A 4,647-nucleotide genomic window follows, 5' to 3' on the forward strand; every position below is an offset into this window, starting at 1 on the left:
CCAGGGGAAAAAAAAAAAACACCTAACTTTATCCAAGACAATACTATACTAGAAGTAAAAAAAAAAAAAAAAAAAATCCTAAGACCTATGCAAAACAACAAATGAAAAAAGGAAATTTCTACAAAGAATGTAATTAGCAAAGAAATAGCAGTAGTCACTCATTTTAGCTGACAAAGAGGGATGTTGGTATCTTCTGGGTGGCATAATGACCAGATGGACATTGCAATGAAAATATCATTATGGATTTTTCCCCCAATTTTTACTTTGAAATGTGTTAAATCTGTAGATTTTTTTAATGTAATAATGAGTCCCATATGCCCTTTTATGTAGAGTCACCTAATTTAAGATTTTCCACATTTGTGTGTGCGTGTGGTGTGTCTGACTGTCTATACTTTATATGTATAAACTGGGTTCAGCAGCCCCTGGGCGAGGAGGTGTGGAGGGGATGAGGGAATGGGGCAAAAACTGCAGCTGGAAGCCATGAGTAGAAGGGAAATTTGCTATTAACTGTATATTCTCCAACGCCATTAAAATTATTTATTTTCTATGTTTGAAATATTTAACAATTTCAAACATGTTTTTTAATGTGCACAGAAAATAAACTTTCTATGAGTCGATTACCGCTTTTTCTTAGAGTTGTTCAAGTCTCAGAAGAGTGCAGGGCTTTTGCCATCTTCCTCCTGTATTTACTCCTGACGCTCCTTTTCTTCCTCATGAAATAAGTTCCATTAAACCAGAATGGAATTCCATTCCCGCCTCCTCACCCAGACGCGGGTGTGTCGGGACTTGCAGGAACTGACAGGAGATATGACGGGCCAAATTGATTTCAGCCATTTAGGTGGGCAGTGTTTTCCGGGAGGAAAACGCGAGGGGGACGAGAGGAAAACGCGAGGGTGACAAAAAGAGGAAGCAGGTTCCACCGAGACTTGAACTCGGATCGCTGGATTCAGAGTCCAGAGTGCTAACCATTACACCATGGAACCGCGCATACGAGAGCTGTTTCCATAATTGTCCATGATGAGTTAGAGTAACTCTACTGAAAGTATTTAGTCTACTTTATCAGTCAAAACTCTTAGTGCATGTCAACTCACGACACTCTTTGGAAGAAAATACTAGGAGATTTTATTGTATTTTATCTTCTATTTTTTGCCAAGTACACGAACCCACAAAGCCCCCTCACCCCGGTCCAATTAACTCAGGAACTTGGTGGTCCTAGTCCTTGTTTTCTTCATTCAGAAAAACTGAGTGAGCACTTCTAACATATACCAGCACTCGATTGAACGTCTTACATTCATTATATGATTTAATGCTTGAAAGTTCGGAAAAGTGGGTATTTTTCGTCCCTATATATAAGGGGAAAATGAGGCTTAGAGATTTCATATCTTTTATCTGCAACTCTGCTCAATTTCAGCGATGTGACATTTTTCTCCACATAGATTATTTAGTTATCAGGTGCATTGCTGCTAGGAAAACAAGCTTTAATGTGTCAATCTCTGGTGCATTCATGGAAGAAATTTTGCAAGAGAAGTTGTGTTTGCAAGAAAATGGAAAAGGTGTGTTTGAAGAAAAAGTCTGAATTTTGTCACGTGTAGCGATTTCAGAGATGCGACATTTCAAGATCATCATACTCGCCTTCATCAAGAGGGAGGTGCCCAGGGAAGGCTTCCAAATTGTACTAAAGACGTCCTGTGCTGCTATTCCGCAGAGACCTTTTTCTGAGACCTAGTGCTCTTCCTTAGTAAAAAATCGGTTTTTAGGGCGGGGATAGGTGGGTTCCTCGGCGTCGATCCCACACGAGTCCAATAAAGCCCTTCTCTCTCCTGCAGCTTGCCTGGCCTCACCTCTGCTCGGCTGCACACGACAAGGCTGCTCAGCAGCAAGTTTCTGTCAAGATTGCAACAGAGCTTTAGCCGAGTTGTTCTTTAATTTGTGTTGGTGGAGTTCCGGGGTTGCAGGCTACCTGCCTACACTTGTCCCGGTGGATGTATGGGCGTTCTTCTACGACTGCACAATAACTTCTAATACAGTGGAAGGAGATCCTGCCCCCTTAAATGAGGCGGCCCAGTGCCTACCCGGGTAAAACACGTATCCGTCCTCAAGACTGTTCTGCTAGTTCAGCGACAGAGGCCTCTGTGTTGGCAGCGAGAACGTCGCCACGCCCTGCCCTCTGCCTCTTGCTCACAGCCGCTCCCTGCCCTTTCGTGCACTTGCCCACGCGGAGGAAGAGAGCAGAATGGAACTTCCCTGCTAACTGGGATGAACAAAATTGCAAAGGAGGCCCGTCTCTCCTTCCAATAGTCTCCGTGATTAAAAACAAACGAACAAAAACGCAAGGAACTTGCAACATCAATTCCATGAAAACCTTTACAGTGAGCCTCTTCTAAGGGCTAGGACCTTGTACCAGACTCCGCTTGAGTTCACCCGATACAACTGCTCATGATCTCCAGCCTGTGAAGTGCTATCCTCTAACGCACAACAGCGCAGAGGAAAAACGTAGCCAAAGAAGATAATTTGAAAGGGAATACAGAATTAGTGCTTGCAAAATACAGACATGAAACCTCCCCTCCTTTAGTGAATAAGCCATTCTCTCAGGCCAATATCCCTCTGGTTAGTCACTTCTTGGTCTAGGGCCATTCTAAAATAAATATAAACTTGAAAAACAGGAAGAAGGAATTGGGAAGAGAAGAAATTAGAATTGAAACAAATCAAAGGATTCAAACAGAGAAATATACTTTTTAAAGTTCTTATTGTGGAAAAAAGTCTTGAGATTAGTGCCTTCTTCAAGATCATTTGTTTAACTAGTTTTATTGAACTCCTATGGAGGGTCAGGCCCTGTGAAAGGTGCTGGAGACATACAGGTAAACAAGACAAAGATGCAATCCCCCTCCTTGTGGAGATTGATGTCTACTAGGAAGGAAGCTCCATGAACAATACATGAAACAAAGCCCATCCAGGGATAGATTGGAGAAAGTGATTGTAACTGGCAGTCTAATGGAACGGAAAAGATGGAAAGCTAAAACACAAGAAAAAAATGGAAAATTTTGGTTTGCACAAGAATTGGTAATGCTTCTCTGCAGAAAGTGCCAGTCCATGATCTTCCATATACAAAATGCACAATAAGAGTGCAGCATACGGATACCGATTATAAAAGAGGGAGTGGTATATCTTGGGCAGCAACAAGATAGTAAAATATACAAGAAAAGATCAAGAATAGCTTTCACAATGGACTTGGAATTATGGCTCAGACAAGCCTCCATGCTGTTCACTTTTAGGGGACGTGCCAGCATTGGTATTGGTATGGTATTGGTGTTGGTGTGGTGCCAGCATTGTCAGCACATAAAAAACCAGTGAGAACACTGCCAGTGAGCACAGGAGCTTCAAATGGGACTTTCATCCTTGATGGATTGGTGAGCTTTGGTTGTCATGGGGGAAAGAGCTGCTGAGCGCATGCTCTTCTCTAAGCTGCTTGCACTAATTAAAAAGAATTTGCTTGGGGCCTCGTGGCCCCTGAAAGGCATTTTATGCATTTCTCAAAACGAGAAAATAAAGCTGGCAATTTCTTTCTCTCCCTTTAATGGCTTGTGCTGTTACCCAGAGAGACTTCTAAACCTTTTTTGGTTTAGCACCCCAGGACATGTGGAATGGAAACTTATGCACCTTCTCACACAAAGATGAACTTAGACACAAAACACACCACTTAGCAAACCATTTCAGGGAATTCACAAAATTATTGAAGACTCTGTGCCCCAGACTAAGAATCCCCCATATTTGGGTTTCTCTTTTATATCACGTAGACTAATTGTAAATATTGAAAACGAAATCACGCAAGTAAAATTAAGCATGAAGCTGCTAAAGAAACATCCTCTTTAAATTCCGGCTGCATGATTCATTAACCTCCACACTGTAAATTAGAAGGTAAAGACCGGCCCACATCTGAAGCTGAGATTCTAGTCACACCGGTTCTGAGCCTCTCTGATCTCAGGGTGGTTATGGGATGTGGGTTCCCGATGATGCAGTTCTGGGGGACCACACTCGGACATATCTAGGTCAGGCCCAGTGGATGAACCGGCTCATTTTTCAGCCCAGGGTGATTGAAATCTCTACTGCAACTTCTCCTCAACCGTTATCCGGAGTTTCCCATGAAATAAATTATATTTAAATTACATTTTCCTCATTTCTTTTGAGGAAGGAAACGTGCAAGTATTTCTAAGTAACAATATTTCTCTCAGGTCTCAATGAATATTCTAAAGCTTGTATAAATTAAACAGATTTTTTTCTAGGCTTTTCTTGTTGCAGTAGCTCAATTGGAGGTAGAACCTAGTATCGCCAAGTCATAGCTGTTACGTAAATCGTGCTCTATCCGGATTTTTTTGCTTCTGGAAGATTAAGAAATGGGGAAAAAGTCCAGGAATTGATGTATGTAAAAATAGAAACAGATAAAAACACAATTATTGTGGGATATTTTTGCACAATGTATCTTTGCAAAACTAATAAAAAACATAAATGGAAAAATAAGCATAAAACAAAGTAATGCAATTCATATAACATGCATATATAGAGAACAGTGCACATATTAACTCAGGATTCAAACTTTTTCAAACACACATCGAATTATCTCAAATTTGACATTTTACCAGGCCACAAAGC

General features: G+C 41.2%; 1 non-coding gene across 1 annotated transcript; it reads right to left on the reverse strand.

Annotated features, from left to right (window-relative positions):
• Positions 1 to 911: 911 nt before the first annotated feature.
• On the reverse strand, positions 912 to 983 carry TRNAQ-CUG (transfer RNA glutamine (anticodon CUG)). Its single transcript has one exon. It is a non-coding gene; the product is annotated as a tRNA-Gln (tRNA).
• Positions 984 to 4,647: the final 3,664 nt, after the last annotated feature.

This window comes from Ceratotherium simum, chromosome 13, assembly GCF_057802395.1.
Source record: "Ceratotherium simum simum isolate JZ-2026a chromosome 13, ASM5780239v1, whole genome shotgun sequence".
Classification (NCBI taxonomy): domain Eukaryota; kingdom Metazoa; phylum Chordata; class Mammalia; order Perissodactyla; family Rhinocerotidae; genus Ceratotherium; species Ceratotherium simum.